Source organism: Triticum dicoccoides, chromosome 6B, assembly GCF_002162155.2.
Source record: "Triticum dicoccoides isolate Atlit2015 ecotype Zavitan chromosome 6B, WEW_v2.0, whole genome shotgun sequence".
Lineage (NCBI taxonomy): Eukaryota > Viridiplantae > Streptophyta > Magnoliopsida > Poales > Poaceae > Triticum > Triticum dicoccoides.
Window position 1 is genome coordinate 241,582,885 of NC_041391.1, and position 20,131 is coordinate 241,603,015.

The following is a 20,131-nucleotide window of genomic DNA, read 5'->3' on the forward strand; positions in this document are numbered from 1 at the left end:
GTTAAACCCCACCATCCCCTTTGTTGATAATGATGCATATGTAGTTAGTTCTGATGTAACTCTTGCTGGGTACATTTGTACTCACATTTGCCTATTTTATGTTTTGCAGAGAGACTTCGGTCTCACTAGTAGTTTTGCGTGGACTTCGACGTTTAGCTTGTTACCTCAGCTACGATCTTGTGCCCCGGCAGGATCTGGTAGATAGTCAGGCTTCTCAGCCTTTTTCAGTTATAGATGTCTGTACCCAGACATGATAGCTTCCGCTTGTGCTTTGATTTGTATGCTCTGAATGTTGGGTCATGAGACCCCTGTTTGTAATATCTCGCTCCTCGGAGCCTATTGAATAAATTACTTGAGTCGTAGAGTCATGTTGTGATGCCATGTTGTATTTGCACATATCGAGCATATTGTGTGTATGTTATTGAAATGCTTGGTATGTGTGGGATCTGACCATCTAGTTGTTTATCTTTAGTAGCCTCTCTTACGGGGAAATGTCTCCTAGTGTTTCCACCGAGCCATGGTAGCTTGCTACTGCTCCGGAACACTTAGGCTGGCCGGCATGTGTCCTTCTTCGTTCCTGTGTCTGTCCCTTCGGGGAAATGTCACGCGATGAATACCGGAGTCCTGTTAGCCCGCTACAGCCTGGTTCACCGGAGTCCTGCTAGCCCAGTGCTACAGCCTGGATTCACTCGCTGATGACCGACACGTTCGATGCTGGGTCATGGATGCCTGTCCCTGTAAGTCTGTGCCACTTTGGGTTTACGACTAGCCATGTCAGCCCGGGCTCCTTATCATATGGATGCTAGCGACACTGTCATATACGTGTGCCAAAAGGCGCAAACGGTCCCGGGCAAAGGTAAGGCGACACCCGTGGGAATACCGTGCGTGAGGCCGCAAAGTGATATGAGGTGTTACATGCTAGATCGATGTGGCATTGAGTCGGGGTCCTGACAATTCTGGTGGAGGGACATTCTCAAGCTAACGCCCATTTTTAGAGGAATCTCAAAAGTTGAAATGAGATGTGGAGACAATGTACTAATGTGGAAAGACCTATGGTTGGAAGAAATTCTATCTGCCACACATCCTAGAGCATTTTCTTATGTGAGAAATGAAGACTGCTCAGTCAAAGATTTCCTGACCATCAACTCACTGGATGAAGCATTCTTTCTACCACTCTCTACACAAGCTCTGGAGGAAGTGCAAGATATGCAAAATTTGGTGACACACATTACATTGGACAACAGCCAAAACACAAAAGATGTCTGGACTTACCCTTGGAGAGGAAGAGAATTTTCTGCCAGCAAATATTACAAATTCTGCTTTAGGGATATGAAATCGCATAAAACTTACCAGTGGCTATGGAAATCAAAGGTCACTGCCAAACTCAAGGTCTTTGGTTGGCTCATGCTGTCTCATAGATTGAACACTAGAAACATGTTGAAGAGAAGGCACTATAACATTGGTACTAACCTCAACTGCCTGCTGTGTGGCCAAAAAGAAGAAGACATTGATCACATGATCCTCGCATGCCCCTTTAGTAGAAATTGTTGGCCAACCTTTGGGTTAGACCCTGGAGATCAAGCCACTGGGCTGTCCTGGCTAGAACAAGCTAAAATTAATTGGGGCAGGCCTCTGTTCATGGAGATCATCCTACAAGCATCCTGGAGCATTTGGAAAGAAAGAAACAACAAAGTTTTCAGGGATATAAACCCCTCCTACCACTCTTGGTTGACCAGATTCAGGGAAGATTTTAGTCTTCTTCAATATAGGGTTAAAGACAATAAGAAAGAGTTTATCTTCTTACTTTTAGATTCCCTGCCCTCTGATTAATTGTACCCTATAGCCAGATTCTACCCCCAGTACAAAGTGAGATGGGGTGAGACTTGTACATGATGTAAGTACTCCTTGTAATTGTGTTATAATATTTAATATATAAGATAGTGGGAGCCTCTCCCACTGTTCCTATCGTGGAATTGTCACGGCAGATGTCCTTAGTGTCAGGACTTAGTCGCGAGGCCAACGCATCTATGAGGTAGCTTGAGAGGGGTTGATCGGGACGAGAGACGCAATACCCAAGACAAGGATTTAGATAGCTTCGGGCCCCGGAAAACATCATCCGGTAATAGCCCTACATGTTGTTTGAGGCTAGGTCTCATTATGCTCATGAGGGAGTCGCCGCATAAGCCGGCTCCCCCTTTGTGTCTAGCCCTAGATATTGTTTCTTGCTGCTTGTCCCTCTTTGGGGTGCCCTGCCCCTCTTTATATATGTTAGAGGGGCGGGTTACATGTGGAGTCCAAATAGGATTAGGACTAGCCTATCTTCTACTACAAGCCAGGTACAAGTCCGGGTCTTGATTCCTTGTAAGGGAGATATTTCTCATGCCTTTCCTCTTAAGCCGGCCTACCATAACGTAAGCCGGCCTTCTGGGCCTTGAGCCTCTTGGGCCCCCGGGTCTTGTCGCTCCTCCGATCCGCTTGCCAGGTCACCCATAAGCCGCCAGGATCGGGCGGGTCACTTAGTGCGTCGTCCAGTCAGGGCGGGTCATTAGTGAGTCGCCAAGTCCGGCTGGGTTATACTTCCGGCTGGGTTACACCGTGGGGTATATCCCTGACATTAGCCCCCAAGTTTAGCTTGGATTTATCCATGGTAAACTTATGTTGCAAAATAAACACAAGAACAAATTTGACAGATTGTGTTCCGGGTTAAAAATTCTTATACGCCGGCACCTGATCATCCTTAATTCCTTGTGCTCCGGGTTAAATAAGCTAGTTTCATACTCAATTTGCTGATGTTGGTTTCTCACAGAAAAATATTGTGAAGAATAATCCACTTGAGTCGGCTTCCAAGGCGCCGGGTTAAATAATTTTGGTCTTCAAATACTCATATGATATTCTGCCGGCTTGAAGGTGTAAAACTTGCCGGTTTATCATTACCAAAAACTGTAGCCCCCAAGTCTTAAGAGGAGAACATAGTGATAACTTAAGACTTGCTTCAATATAAGTGTTGCAACCTTGAAGAAATCCGGGTTATTCATCTCAATCATTAGTCATAAACTGAATATTCCACATATGTAGCCCCCAAGTGTCGGGTTGTCATGCTTGCAGAAACCTGGGACTTGTAATTGCCTTATGCTCATAAAAACTTCAATTAGTGTAGCCCCCAAGGGCCGGGCCATTATGCAATAATGAGCAGGGACTTTGTAAATAATTCATTAATAATAACATCATATGATGTAATCTCCACCATGGGGCTTGAACCCACGTCCATAAGGTTAAGAGTTTTGTACTTTACCAACTGAGTAGTGGATCTCTTAATGTACTGGACTGAGGCTTGTGTACCTTGAATTTTCGATAGGAGCAATTGGTAGCCCCCAAGGGCCGGCTCATTTAAAATGTGATGAGTCGGGTCTTCAATATGTTGAGCAAAAATTGACTTTGCATTAGCCCCCAAGTGCCATGGTGCATGCTGGCAGTGACATGGGACTTGTATATTTGATGTAATCTCAATTTGAGTAATGTAGCCCTCAAGTGTCGGGTCGTAAGCCTGCAGCGACTTGGGACTATTCCTTTCATTGTAGAATAAATAATATCTATTGATAAAATAATAGCCATTGCGCTGAAGTGACTTTGAAAACCTCAATCATAACACTGGTTATTGATAATCACAATAGAAATCCAGCCATGTTGGCTATTTAAGATTTGAACAATATAATCCGGTACGAAAACCTGGCGGTTCTTGGCCGATGCGCATTCATTGTAACCCGGTGGCATATAGCCTTTGAGAAAATCAAGAATTAATAACCCTTTTGAGACATCAATTTCAATCTTTGATGATGGGCTTGAACTTGATCATTTGTGTAAGCCATAGCTCTGTAGATCCTGCACAGAGTTTAAACAACATATGCCCTGGCGATTTAATGTCAAAAGCCAGGGCGGGTAACCACCCAAATATAGTCTTATCCTGCACTCAAGTAGATCACAAGATCCCTATGATCCTTTGAATGATACCGCCGGTTTATGTGACCCGGACAGTGAAGTTGATAACTCAACTCTGTAAGAGCCGGCACATATGATATTTGTGACAACTCAAATACTTGCGATTGTATAAAAATAGATAAAATTTTTGAGGCTTCTGATTCGAATACGATCAGTAAACCGTTCCCACGGGGTTAAGCTAAGATTCGAATACGATCATATAGCCCCCAGTGGCGTTGGCGACGCCAATCAAAGTGGGTATCGACAGCTATGTTCTCTTTGGTTCGAATACGACCCATGTTTGAACAGGAAGCCCCCAAGTGACCTTAAGAGTTGTTTAGCGACGCTGATTCGAATGCGATCCACGTTTATTCCCAAAGGGGTTGAGCTATGATTCAGATAGGATCAAGAAGCCCCCAAGTAGGTTCAGCAGTTTGCTAATCAAAAGGGTATCGACAGCTATGTTCTCTTTGGTTCGAATACGACCTATGTTTGAACAGGAAGCCCCCAAGTGACCATATAAGTTTTGGCATTGCGCTGATCAAGAGGGTACTGATAGCTACGCCCGATGAGCAGGAAGCCCCCAAGTGACCATAATAAGATAAGCCGTAAGGCAGGATTCCCATGTTTGAACCGCACATCATGGCAGCAAGTTCTTTTTGGCAACCTTTAAATTTTCTTAGAACTCGAACTTGCGAGAGATTAATCCTTTTTGAACCGGAAGTTTAAACCGGATTTGAAAGCTTCAAAACTTTGAGAGAGATAAATTTACCTTGAGCCGGATTTGAACCGGATTTGAGAGCTTCAAAACCTTGCGGTAAATAAATTTCCCTTGAATCGGTTTTTAAACCAGATATTAAGAGTGTCAGTGCTTTGTGGGAGAGAGATGTCTCTTGAACCGGATTTTAAACCGGAGTCCTTCTTTTTAAGCTGGAAATTTTCTGTCGGCCTTTAAATTTTTCACCAATATCGCGGTAGCCTCTAGAACCGGGTTACCTTCCCTCCAATGACCCGGAGTTCTTGAATCCATTGAAACCGGCTAATTTTGCCGATCCATACCATTGTAGCCTCCGAGTCTCAAGATGACTCGAAGAGTTGGCTTGAGATTCTCCATATTTGACCATAGCAGAAGGTGTATATCATTGGCGCTGATAACGCGATGTGAATCCACAGAAGGTTGAGGTGACTACGGCGGGTTATAAATGATCCCGCATGAGCCGTGTCAGCAACTCGGCCAATGGTTCCTTCCAACTGGCTGTTTGAAGTTAACCAAACCGTAGTGGTGGCGACTTGTGCGCCTGCTCATTGAGCCATCCAGTGCAGACGGCGGCTGATAATACATGATAATTTGCCTCCAATTTGTTGGAAGAAAACCGGGCTTCCCAAGTAGTGACTTGCTCATACTCAATAAACAACTCATGCAGACAGGTGCGGTCCGATGTGTTGATGTAGACCAGGCCACGAGAGATGGACGATAAAGACGACCGCAACATCTGAGGCGGCACAGACTGATGAATCGACCGTGGCGTTGTAAGCCGGTGCGGACGGGCAAGTTGTCCTCCTGTTGTAAGCCGGCATGGTCGCGAGAGACGGCCACGGTGTTGTAAGCCGGCGCGGTCGCGAGAGAACGCCACGACATTGTACGCCGGCGTGGGAGTCCGTTGAGTAATGATGACCACCTGCGCCAAAAGATGTTGGCGTGCCTCCGTCTCGTGGTATGATGTCACTTTTTGTCATAAATAATTGCCCTGCATAAACAATATTGCAGACCAAGGCAAAGATAAACTTGTTTTTTGACAAAAACAACATGAGCTAATAACAAACTTGGATGGATATCACCTGATTTGTTTGGATGACGGATGGCCTGTTTATCGGCACAGAGGTAGCTCAGATAGACCAGCGACTCAATATAGTTCCGGCGGCTCAGGCAGGCCAGCGACTCAATATAACCCCGGGGGCTCAAAGCGGCAAGGGCGGCTCAACATGTCTCCGGTGGGTTGATGTAGATTGAGTTGTACGGGTAGCGACTTACGCACACCTGTTCCATCAGTAAGCAGATGCAGACGCTGGTGCGTGATGGTGCTGACGTACACTTCATAGGCACAACATGGCACCACCTTTGTTGCACATAAAAATATGCAGACCAAAGTAATTGTTCTTTGATGAAAACAATATGTTTAATAAAATAAAATTGGATGGATTTCACCTGATAGTTTAAGCCAGAAATTATTCATCATGGAGTTCATGATCACCATGGTGAAGCTGAAATTAATCACGACCAAATCGGCCGCGGGAACAGACAGATGAGCCGGCCGCGGTGTTGTAAGCCGGTGCAGCCCGATGAGTCAATCGCCGGTACGCGGACGGATTAGTCGGTTGCGACATTATAAGCCAGCGCAGACGGATGAGTCACGCCAGTGCCCGGATGGATGAGTCGGCCGCAGCGTGTAAGCCGGTGCAGCCAGGCGAGTCAATCGCTAGTGCGTGAACCGACGAGTCGGCCACGTTGTTGGTATAGAATGAAACGCCGGGGTGATGGCTCGCACACCCGTTGACCATCAAGTGGGCACGCGCTTCATGGACACGGCATGGCATCACCTTTATAATGATGAATCATTGTCCTATATAAAACATATTGCAAAACAGAGTAATTGTTCTTGGAAAAAACAATATGTACAAAAACAGATTGAAAAGATAGCACCTGAAATTTTATTTGGCCGTGCCGCCAACAAGCAGTACCATGCTCTTTTGTCCACACGTGCTAACTGTTTCTCGACTGCCAAATCATCACCCTTCACGTAGGCAGTAAGCCGGCCACTAGTACTTAGTACGTACTAGCACTTAATTCTGTGATCTGACTTGATGTCCTGATGCAATGCGTAGTATCCTATGTAGCTTGAGATAAACCAGCCGGACCAGCTCCCACAACGAGGGCCGCTCGGTGACGTTTTGGCAGGCGGCACAGTCGAACAGAGGCAGGCAGGCATAGCCGGCCGGTGCAGCAGGGGAGGCCCCATCGCTTCTGCTCAAGGTACATCTTGGCGGGTCAACGGAGGAATCCGAGCTCGTGGAAAATCTGCTTCCGGGTGGGGATAGCAGCGACGAGGCGGGTCAACTCAGAGGTGACTCTATCAAATCTTCTGGCGTATTGCTGCATTGCTGTTGCTTCAAGACTTTAGCCGGCGAAAAGTACGTGGCAGCATAATTGTATCGCGGCTTGGACTTGCGGTGCGGCAATCGCCGATATTGATTGGTCTTCGGATTCAACTTGCAAAGGCGGCGGCTCACGGCGCAACCCTAGCTTTCTTCTCCGACCTCGATCTCATGAATTGTAAAATCTTCCTCTGAAAAATTGCAAACTCTTCGATCCCTAGGAAAGATCCCTTCAAGAACTCAACACCACCGTGTGCGAGCCCCACGGTGGGCGCCAACTGTCGTGGAATTGTCACGACAGATGTCCTTAGTGTCAGGACTTAGTCGCGAGGCCAATGCATCTATGCGGTAGCTTGACAGGGGTTGATCGGGACGAGAGACGCAATACCCAAGACAAGTATTTAGAAAGCTTTGGGCCCCGGAAAACATCATCCGGTAATAGCCCTACATGCTGTTTGAGGCTAGGTCTCATTATGCTCATGAGGGAGTCGCCGCATAAGCCGGCTCCCCCTTTGTGTCTAGCCCTAGATATTGTTTCTTGCTGCTTGTCCCTCTTTGGGGTGCCCTGCCCCTCTTTATATATGCAAGAGGGGCGGGTTACATGTGGAGTCCAAATAGGATTAGGACTAGCCTATCTTCTACTACAAGCCGGGTACAAGTCCGGGTCTTGATTCCTTGTAAGGGAGATATTTCTCACGCCTTTCCTCTTAAGCCGGCCTACCATAACGTAGCCGGCCTTCTGGGCCTTGAGCCTCCTGGGCCCCCGGGTCTTGTCGCTCCTCCGATCCGCTTTCCAGGTCAGCCATAAGCCGCCAGGATCGGGCGGGTCACTTAGTGTGTCGTCTAGTCAGGGCGGGTCATTAGTGAGTCGCCAAGTCCGGATGGGTTATACTTCCGGCCGGGTTACACCGCGGGGTATATCCCCGACAGTTCTAGTTCTCAAAAAACAAGTGATGTTCTCACAACAAAATACTAAACAACATGTTCATCAGGTTTCAGTTGTCATAGAAAACACAATTTCACATAGTAGATAAAAAAACGTCTTGTGACAGGCAAATACTACAAAAGCAATGTAATCATCATTCGTAGCAGCAGCGTCAACATCTTCGCCATGTGTATCAGTCTGAATCATAATTCCCCACGGTGTCATCTTCTTCTTCGTCCTCAACGTGCTCGAACGTTGGCTTCTTCTTGATCAACTCTTGTATGTCCACAGCACGACAGGCAATCTTTTCTCAGGCGTCATTGACATGGTGGTTCTCAAAGATATTAGGAACATTTGTGTTATCTTGTACATCAGGAGTAGTGTAAGCATCATCTTGTTGTGCAACTTCAATAAATGAATTCCTCTGCTCAAACCTTTGCAATAGTCTCCAGTCATCGCTACGCGCAAATGTGTCTTCCAAGAAAAATATCTGTGTTGCTTGATTTGCCAAAATAAAAGGCTCGTTGGTCTGGTACGCCGCCTTGACATTGATGGATTTGAAATAATCATCAGCTCTGGGTTTTGCGATCCTGGAAAGGTTATACCAACGACAGCACAGCAGAACCACACACCGATGATCCTTGAAACTAGAGATATACTGCAACTGAACAATGTCTGTTATGTTAGCATACATTTCAGTTGTCTCTTTGTCATACGTATCCGTGCTCATGATGGCACTATTTTGTGTTTTTCGGCCTTCGTCTCGTGCAAGGGTGTTGTAGCGCACATCTCCAACAATGCAAGATTCATAATGTCTTACCTGAGTATCAGGACCCATTGCTAGTGAGTAAAGGGCATCGTCAACTGCCTGCCCATCCTCCCGCATCTTCTTAACCTATGGTTAGAAAATAGGCAAGCTGATCATTTTATGTACTCAATATATTAAAAAAACTGACATTGCAATTCAAAAGCTTACATGGCTCTTGAACCATTTCGCAAATCCTGCCATAACGAGTTTGTCAATGTTTCTTGGATTTTGCGGTAGTAACTCCTTTTTGTAGATGCTGCACAACATAGTGATCGCGTCAAACATCTAAATATATAAGAATGTGCTGCAAGTTTAGTAGATTACGATGTATAAGCTGCAGTACTTAGCACTTACTGGATATAAGGTAGTTGTAGGACCTTGAAGTATGTCTAGAGGGGGGGGGGTGATTAGACTACTTGACCAATAAAAACTTAACCTTTTCCCAGTTTTAGAGTTTGGCAGATTTTAGCTACTTTAGGACAAGTCAAGCAATCATCACACTATTCAAGCAAGCATGCAAAGAGTATATAGGCAGCGGAAATTAAAGCATGCAACTTGCAAGAAAGTAAAGGGAAGGGTTTGGAGGATTCGAACGCAATTGGAGACACAGATGTTTTTGGCGTGGTTCCGATAGGTGGTGCTATTGTACATCAACGTTGATGGAGACTTCAACCCACGAAGGGTAACGGTTGCGCGAGTCCACGGAGGGCTCCACCCACGAAGGGTCCACGAAGAAGCAACCTTGTCTATCCCACCATGGCCGTCGCCCATGATGGACTTGCCTCACTAGCGGTAGATCTTCACGAAGTAGGCGATCTCCTTGCCCTTACAAACTTCTTGGTTCAACTCCACAATCTTGTCGGAGGCTCCCAAGTGACACCTAGCCAATCTAGGAGACACCACTCCCCAAGAAGTAACAAATGGTGCGTTGATGATGAACTCCTTACTCTTGTGCTTCAAATGATAGTCTCCCCAACACTCAACTCTCTCTCATAGGTTTTGGATCTGGTGGAAAGAAGATTTGAGTGGAAAGCAACTTGGGGAAGGCTAGAGATCAAGATTCATATGGTAGGAATGGAATATCTTGGCCTCAACACATGGGTAGGTGGTTCTCTCTCAGAAATGGTAAGTTGGAAGTGTAGGTTCGTTCTGATGGCTCTCTCCATGAATGAAGAGGAGGTGGAGGGGTATATATAGCCTCCACACAAAATCTAACCGTTACACACAATTTACCAAACTCGGTGGGACCGATTTAGTAAACCTAGTGACCGTTAGTAATTTTCGGTGGGACTGACATGCATCTCGGTGAGACCGATTCGATTAGGGTTAGGGCATAACGTAATCTCGGTAAGACCGATTACACAAACTCGGTGAGACCGATTTGGTAATAAGCTTTCCAGAGAGTTGGTCAGGTAAACTCGGTGGGACCGATTTGCTCTTTTTGGTGAGACCGAAATGTTACAAAAAGGAAACAGAGAGTTTACATTGCAATCTCGGTGGGACCGATCGCTCACTTCGGTTAGACCGAAACGTTATGAAGGGAAACAGAGAGATTACAATCCCATCTCGGTGAGACCGAGATCCCTATTGGTAAGACCGATTTGCTTAGGGTTTGTGGCAGTGGCTATGACTTTTGGAATCGGTGGCGCCGGATAGGAAGAATCGGTGTGACAGATTTTGGCTTTGGGTTTAAGTCATTTGTGGATGTGGGAAAGTAGTTGAGGGTTTTGGAGCATATCACTAAGCACATGAAGCAAGAGGCTCATTAAGCAACACCTCATCCCTCCTTGATAGTATTGGCTTTTCCTATAGACTCAATGTGATCAGTCTTGAGCTTTTGAGCTTGAGCCAATCCTTTGTCCTTAGTATTTTGAGAGATCCACTTTCATCATCCATGCCATGCCATTCATTGAGCTTTCCTGAAATAATAGTCTTGGAATAGCATTAGCTCAATGAGCTATATGTTGTTATGAATTACCAAAACCACCTAGGGATAGTTGCACTTTCAATCTCCCCCTTTTTGGTAATTGATGACAACATATAGATCAAAGCTTCGACAAATGATAATAAGATTGAACAACATCGTCGCTTTGAGAAGTATGTGATAAGCAAGAGCTCCCCCTAAATTTGTGCATAGTTTAGGATTTGCTTTGGACTGCAAATGCACAATGAATTAGGCTCATGGGTTACTCTTCCATGTCACATACATCTTCGTGGAGCGCTCAAAATAATAAACATTGAATACATGCACTCATCACCAAGCAAAGTGAATGATCACATAAGATAGATAGGATAATATCATCAAACATGCATAAGTGTAGCTTATGATCAAACACATGATCATCAATGTCTCACAAGCATAGTATCTCAAGCGATCAAAAGCAAACAAGTTTAACCACCAAATAAAGCAAGAGAGAACAAAAGCAAGACACTCTCTCTCGAAGCCTATGATCTGTACATTTTTCTCCCCCTTTGGCAACAAGTTACCAAAAAGTTCATAGAAAATGCATAGTGCTAGATTGACTCTAAGGCTTGATCTTCAGGTGGTGGTGTCCGGATAACTCCAAGAACGAAGGCTTCAGCTGAAGTAGAGGGTTCTGGAGTTGATGCTGGAGCTGGTTGCACTGGAGCTGAAGGGGCTGTAGCTGGTGCAGATGTTGTTGCTTTAGTGTCTGTCACAAGCACTGCAACTGACCTTTGGGCTCTAGGCACTCTGGCAAACACATTGGTGGTAGTCTTGCCCTGCCTCTCCTGCATATCATCCTGCAGCTGCTCCACAACTGAGTGTATCTCAGTTACTTTGACATCAATGTCATGGAATTTGAGTTCCATGATTCTCTCCAAGCTCTCCTGATTCTGAGTGAGGGTGGCCAGTCCCTTCTCAATCCACAGTGTCGATGCTATCAACTAACCAAGCTGCTCCTGCTTGTTCTTCAAGAAATATTCAGATGCCTCCTCTTGAGTTGGCATCCTGGCAGCCTTCTCCTTCTTTGCCTTCTCCTTCTTCTCTTGAGCTTGAACTGATTGCGGATCATTCTCATTCATGACAACCTCATTGTCCTCAAAGTCTGGATAAAGTGGAAAGTGTTCCTTATCCAACTGATATTTCCCTGTGCCCATCTTTGAGTTGATCAATTCCTGAATCTGAGGTGCATATCCACAACTCCTCTTCTGATCTGTTGCAGTCCTCTTTATGGTTTCAATCATTAGGCTCATGACTTTAAACTTTTGTGGCACATCAAACACATGCAACATGTTGATGGCATGCCCTCTGATCATGTTATGGTCACCAGACTTGGGCAACAAAGTGTGCCTCAGAATCCAATTGATAGTGGGTAGCCCTGACAGCAGAAAGTGGACTGATCCAAACTTGTGAGTCTCAATTGCCTTGTCTGGAATCTCCTTGTACATGTGAGCCATGGAATTGTGATCCATCTTCTTCTTTGCATAGATATCCAGGTCATCCTCATTTTCCTTTGGGGCATTGATCAGACTTGCCCATTCTTCAACAGTTGACTGGTACCTTGTACCTTCAGACATCCAAACAATTCTTCCATCTGGGCAAAAGTGTGTTGTGGACTAGAATTGCATGATAAGTTCATCATTCCAGTGGGTGAACTTTTGTCCAATAAAATTAGCGAATCCACAAGCAACAAAGCTGTCTTGCACTCCAGGATAGTGCTCTTCATTGTCCTTGATGTAGGTCTAGTCGACCCACCTCATATCACAAACTATGGGCTTTTTATCCAACAGAATTGTCTCATAGAAGTCCTGCTGTTCCTTTGTATGGAACCTGTAGTCAACAACAGTTCTTCTCCTTGATGCATATGGATCTTCCATCCTCCACAGTCTCAGCCCTGAATCCTTCCTGATCCTCATGTCCTCAGCCACAGGATGGGCATCATTGTGGTCTGGTATCTTGGGCTTGAGCTTCCTTAGGACTTGACCTTCTTCATCTTCTTCTTCTGCAACATTTGGCACTAGGGCCTTGTTCTTCTCAGCAGCTGGAATACTCCTAGTATTCCTCTTTGGCAGTTGCTTGGCCTTGGAGGTAGCTTTGGGTGCTTCCTTGGTCTTTGATGTTGCAACCCCTGATCTGATTGCATCACCCATAAGCTTAGGTGCCTTAGGTGCTGGTGCAGCAACCTCTTCCTCTTCTGAATATCTCCTCATAGAGGGCTTTCCAAGAACCTAGGCAGTTGTGGTTCTTGCTCTCTTCTTCTTCTTGTCCTGAGCACCTTCATCCTCTGATTCAATTGTGAACTTCATTGTCTCTCCAGTAGGCACTTTCTTGGGCTTGGAAGATGTAACTTTCTTCTCAGGTGCCTCTTTGGGTTCAGTCTGTGCTGGCACTTGAGTGGACTTTCTGGCCTTGGGCATAGGTGTCCTCTTAGCAGGAACTTTCTTTTTCAGACCAGGCTTTGTGCTATGTGCAGAGCCATATTCCTTCTTGAGCACCACTTTCTTGGAAGTAGCCTCATCTTCTTCAGCTTTGTAGTCCTCATGCTTTGAGTCTGAAGTTCTCTTTCTCCTTTGCCTGGTTGCAGCCTTGGGCAGGTTGCTTGGAGTGCTTCTGCTCCCTTCATCTGTAGAGCTTGAGGGACTAGTGCCCTTGCTCATGTCAATTTGCTCTTTAGACCTGTTCTGGCTGTCACTCTGGTCTGACATGCTGCAAAAGGTGACTGCTGACCCTGTGAAGAGTTATAGATGAGATAGAATGGATGAGCATCACAAAATGCAGAGTTTTTTTGCAAAAGAATGATTCAAAAATTCAGTTTTAGTTTTCCACAGAAAGCATTTCGGATCAACCAATTTTCAAACTTGGTGATACCGAAGCAGTTTTGGAACCTAAACTGATGATCTCGGTTGCACCGAGTCACAGTTTGGTGGCACCAAGACTGCTAGGGTTTCACAGAATCATCAAATCGGTCGCACCGATTAGTAATTCTCGGTCAGACCGAGAGTCACTAGTGCAATGGCATAAGCCAAATCGGTGAGACCGAGTTTTTCAACTCGGTGGGTCCGAGATGGTTTCGGCGGAAACCTAACCCTAAAAATTTGAATCTCATCTACTCTACGGACTACTTTGGCTGGATAGGATTGTCTCAATCGTGGCAAGAATCAATAAGAATACAATGTGCTAGGAATCAGACGTGGATAGCACAAAGATCGAGTCCATACCCTAGCTTGGCGGTGGACTCGCTACGACGGCAACGGCGGGGGCGAAATCCGTTGACGGCGGCGGAGACCAGCGACGAGGAGACGATCCGGAGACCTTCGATGGTAGAGCGAGCTATTGCGCGGGCGAAGGGTTTCGGAGAAATTTCCAAAATTTTGCCCGTGACTATATATAGCCCGACCCTGTCGGTGTGACCGAGTGGAACAACTCGGTGGCACCGAGATGCATAACTGTGTATAGTTACAGCAAATCGGTGTGACCAAAAAGTTCTAATCGGTTGCACCGAGATTGAAAACTCAGATCAACTTAATGATCTCGGTAGGACCGAAATGGAGGAATCGGTCAGACCGAGAGTGAAAGTGCTAGTTATCGACTAGAGGGGGGGGTGAATAGGCGATTTTTATGAAAGTCTTCAAAACGTGAAAGTTTCGAAGACAAACAATAGAAATGACCTAATTGATATGCAGCGGAACATAAACTACAACAAGCAAACCATAGTCAAGTATGCAATAATGTGAAAGTACACAGACTAATAGCAGCTTAGTAGTAAGGATCAGGATGGAAGATAGTATGAAGCCAACCAACGATAGTAGTGAAGCAATGAAGTCAAACAGGTACGACAAATAGGCAATGACTTCACGAAGAGAAACTCTAAGTAAAGGGAGGGAGAGGATAGAACCAGTCACTTGTTGAAGACACAGGATTTGTTGGACCAGTTCCAGTTGCTGTGACAACTGTATGTCTGGTTAGGGAGGCTGAGATTCAACTCAGAAGACCACGGCTTCACCTTATTCCCCTTGAGCTAAGGACACACGGTCCTCGCCTAATCACTCTGGTAAGTCTTCAAGGTAGACTTCCGAACCTTCACAGACTTCGTTCACCGGCGATCCACAATGACTCTTGGATGCTCAGAACACGATGCCTAACCGGCTGGAGGATTCACAGTCCTCAAGTGTAATAAGTCTTCAGGTCACGCAGACAGAAATACTTCAGTGATGCCTAACACTCTTTGGCTCTGGGTGTTTGGGCTTTGTCCTCGCAAGGATTTCTCTCTCTCAAAGGCTTCGAGGTGGGTTGCTCTCAAACGACAAAAGCCGTGCACTAACTCTGAGCAGCCACCAATTTATGGTGCAGGGGGGTGGGCTATTTATAGCCACTAGGCAACCCGACCTAATATGTCCGAAATGACCCTGGGTCACTAAGGAACTGACACATGTTCCAACGGTCAGATTTCAAACACACACGGCAACTTTACTTGGGCTACAAGAAAAGCTGACTCATCCAGCTCTGGATAAGATTTGCTCTCATTGTCTTCGTTCGAAGACATAGGATTTGGGTTGAGCATCACTTCAGTCATTCTAACTTTGTTCACTTGGACCCCACTTAAGAGTACGGTGGTTCCTATGACTCAACAAAGAAGAGAAAGGAAACAACGAAACGACACAGTCTTCGCGCTCCATAGTCTTCACTCAATGTCTTCTCATGTCATAGTCTTCAATATGAATATCTTCACATACCACCATTGTCGTCAATGTCTTCATACATTTTTAGGGGTCATCTCCGGTAGGTAAACTGAATCAATGAGGGACACTACCTGCGTTATCCTGCAATTCTCACAAACGCATTAGTCCCTCAACCAAATTTGTCGTCAATACTCGAAAACCAACTAGGGGTGGCACTAGATGCACTTATAATCTCCCCCTTTTTGGTGATTGATGACAAACTGGTTGAAGTTTTCAACGGGGATAAAGTATGTGAAATTGTAAAGGATAGGTTATTGTCTTCATAAGTGGCAAAGGCTCCCCCTGAAGATGTGCATATAAGTAATTTTCTTTTGGAATGCAAATGCACATGGCAGGTTGTACTTGTGGAGATCCTCTTCAGCTTATGAAGATAATTCATCATGCATGAAATGATATAACTGAGAGAATGACATGCATAATGGAAAATGGACGTCTGCAAAATGATCTAAGTGCGGAAGTTATCATCGCACATGCAGAATTTATCATCGCAACACAGAAAAGCAAGTAAGTAGCAGACGGCCATCGAGTTTAAGTGTTACAACTCAAAGAACCAAATGTATCAAAAGCAAGAGTTGTAAACACTAGGCAAAATATAAAGCAACCGCCCATATGAACCCGCTTGAAGACTATCAAACTCATATGCTTCTCCCCCTTTTGTCAGTAAGGACCAAAAAGGTTTGAAGACATAGAGCATCTAGTCGTTCCCATGAGGAGTAGGTGAAGCAGCAGGGTTGTTGTTGTTGTTTGGCGGCGCAGACGAACTTGGTGCAGTGTTGATGCGTGCAGAAGTAGGGGGCAGTGAAGTAGCATCGTCTTCATCATCGATCACTTTGGCATTCACAGTTGCCGCGGAGGAAGAATAGTCAGAGTCTTCAAGGGATGGAGTTCGACGTAGGACAACATTCCATGGAGGAGTGGAGTCAAACTTCAATCTTTCAGTGAAGCCATCGTCTTGAAGATCTGCTTCAGCACTGAGCAGTGTCAAACTCTTCCATGATCGCCGATAGGTCTTGTGAGTGACAAAAGCATTCTTGGTGGCAAGATTTCGAATGCGATTGACGTCCACCAAGAGGCTTTGCATCTGTCGCTTGAGCCAAAAGTGATGCTTGTCTTGTTTCTGATGAAGTGCCACAAGAAGTTCTCGGTCATTTAGGACGCGAGAGCGCTTCTTAGGCCTTTGGGCAATTGTGCTCTTAGTAGCTTCAGTTTGCGCACGGTGAGGCAGACGAGTGTTCCCAGACATTGGATAGACACGAGTTACAGCTTGGACTCCTTCCATGGGTTGAGTGAAGCTTTGGTGATCAGCATTTTGAAGACAAAGAGGCTTCTTGGCAGGCTCAGGGTATATGGCTTCAACTGGCATATCAACCTCTGGTAGAAAGATCAGATGATTGCGAGCAGAGGGCTGATAGTTGATAGCAGAGTGTAGCTTGATGAGGCGCATGACCCATGGAGCATAGAATTTCAGGCCAAAAAGGTCAAATCCAGACGCAGCCAGTTGCCGGATGAAGAATTCTTGTGTATTGAAGCTGATGCCATTGAGGATGTAAAAGACCAATGTCTTCATGGCTCCTTCAAGTTTTGTTGCTGATGAATGCCCTTTGATAGGCCATAGAGTTCGCCTGATGATGTGATATATTGTGCGAGGCAGATACTCAAGGTCATCAACAAAGAACTCCTTTGGGTATTCAGCGTCAGGTGGCAGAGACTTCATCATGCTCAACATCTAGCTCATGTTGGGCTCTGGCTTATGGAAGATGCTCTCTAGTGCATTGCGGTGGAGTTGACAATCAGGTTCGAACAGCTCTCCGGGAGTGGGTAGGCCTGTAAGCTCAATGACGTCAAGAGCTTTGGCTTCATGATGAACATTTCCTGTCATCCACTCGAGAACCCATGTCTTTGTATCCCTGTAGTAGCCGCGAATGTGGAGGGTAGCATAGAATTGAAACAAAAGTTCCTCATTCCAATGTTCTTTGTCTATCACAAAGCTGAGCAGACCTGCATCACGAAAGCAGTCAAGTGCTTCTTCTAAGCATGGTAGTCCAGCAATGGCTTCAGTGTCGAGGCGCATATGAGGGAAAATGCGCCCTTGATCATACAGAACGTAGGAGTAATAGCTTCGCTGCTGATAGCTCCAGAAACGATCAGATGATATTCTTGGCCTTGAGTAGGGGTTCTTTGCTCTGTCAAAGAAGGTGTTATGGGCTTTGAAGCCATTTGCATTGAAGGACCCTGTAGAGGTGGCAGGACCTGGGAACCTTGGCAGTCTTGGCTTTGGTTTCTGGACCAGAGGCCTATGCTCAACATGATAATCAAACTGAGGACCAGAGGCATTAGGCGGAGGGACCAGAACGGGCCATTTGACATTGATTAGCTGACCATAGTTGTATGCTTGCTCAATTGTATGGGGCCTTGGTGGCGGAACAGGAGCAGTGGCAACAACAGAGGCGTCAGGCTGCACAACAGATGCTTCAGGAGTAGTTGCATCATTGGCTTCTGGCACATTGGTTGGTGCAGGCTCCACACTTGCTTCAGCCATGACTACGTCATTGGCTTCATTTGTGTTGGTGGTGGCAGCCTCAAGATTTTCAACCTCCACTTGATGAGCTGGAGGGTCGGGCACTGGCACGTTCACTTCAGGAACAACTTCTTCAGTAATGGGGGGGAGTAGGGACATGTTCTTCTTCTTGTTTGTCATCGGCTGATGCAGCCGGATTGTCTTCAGCAGCTTTGGCTTCAGACACGGAGACATTCACAATCGGAGTGGCTTCTAGAAACACTTGACGTGCAACAGATTGGTGGTGCACTTCTCCTTCTGGAATGCTCGAAAGAGGGACTTGAGGCCTTGGTCCTTTGCGAAGCCTGCGTAATGCTGGCGACGCCTTTGGAGATGGAGTTGGCTGGGCCTCAAAGTCTTCCTCTTCTTCTTGCACAGGTGGTGTGACTTGTTGTTGTTGGGGAGTACTCGGAGAGTCTTGTTGTTGTGGGTGATCAGCCCATGATGCATCCTGAGCAATTGGCGTCAGAGGACGGCCAATGCTGATGAGTTCGCTGTTCGTGAGAACAGGCGATGATACCAAGTTGTGTTCGATCTGAGGAAGAACTTCATCATCTTCAACATTGTCATTGTGACCAATGTCTTCAGCAGCGGTGGGATCAACTGCTGGAATGTCTTCAGCTTCATGAGCCTATGTGGAAGCAGGCTCATGAACTATCATTCGTCGTTCTTGGTGTTCAGATGCAGGGCAAACCATTGAGATAGGTTCAACAACTAAGGGCTCTGTGGGAGCAGCCCGATTCTTCTTGGTTTTGCGCTTCTTCTTGGAGGGAGCAACATCAGAGGCTTATGTATTTTTCCTTTTTCTGGCTTCAGCCTCGGCAGTCCTCGTCTTCTTCAGTTCTGAAGCGGTTGACCTGACCTTTGGCTTCGAGCCAGTCATGCTGCTTGGGAAGACTATGCGAGGTTCTTCCTGCCTTGAAGGTGCAGATTGGTCAATTGATGGCTTCTTCTTCTTTGCAGCCATTCTGGGGTCAATGCCAGGACGACCAAGAGCCTTGCGCTTCTCAGCCTCATTGTAGGCTAGCACACACTTGTCAGCCAGACTCTTCATACACTCACGAGAGCCTTTAGCTTCTTTGCGCTTCTTGAGAAAGGCTTCTTTGAGCTCGTGCAGCATGATCTTGAAGTTTTTGACATCTTGAACGCTGAGCTTTGCCACATGCTTCTTGAACTGAGCTTTCTCATGGTCGATCTTGTACTTCAGTTCAACGATGCGCTGAGCAAGAGTTAGCTCAGAAGCAATGGCGCCATTGAAGGAGATGCAGAGGCCAACGGGAAGTTGCAGATCTTCAAAACTGAGATCTGGGGTGTCAAACCACTCATCAATGAAGTGATGGATGATTGCCACATCAAAGAGAGGCAGATCATTGAAGATCTCTGCTTCTTCCTTGCTCTTGATCAGTTGCTCAAGAGCATCATCTGCAAGATCTTCATCGCTGGATAGATCAATGTGCTCTTCTCGCAAAATGGCAGCAGGAGTCAATGTCCGATCAGTATTCTTGACGATATTCTTTTTCTTCTCTGTCTTCTTGGAGATACGTGATAGATCTTCAGCCTGCACACTGTCTTCAGGAGGTGCAGTGGCCAGTGGCTTAGCAAGTGAAGCTTTTGGTGGAGCAGCTGATCTTGAAGCCTTAGTCTTCTTTGGCTTCCGCGGCTTTGGAGTAGGAGCTGGGGCTTCATCAGTGTCAGCATCATCATCAGAATGATCCACTTTGGCACCTTGGACCGAGATGTGAGTGATGAGGCCATCAAGGTTGTAGAAAGGACCGATGACATTGGGTTCTGCATCACATGAGCCGTCAGCACGGGGAGCAGAGGGACCAGGGTTGAAGTCTAATCCCAATGACTTCTTGTTTTCCTTGGCCGATGCCTTTGCGTGCCGGAAGTTACGCTTGAAGAGATTATCGTCACGACACCAGAGCAATGACGATGGGTCGGCATTTTTAGGCTGAGGTCCACGGACCATACAAGGATAGAAACCCTGTGCAATAGCTTCAGCTCTGTT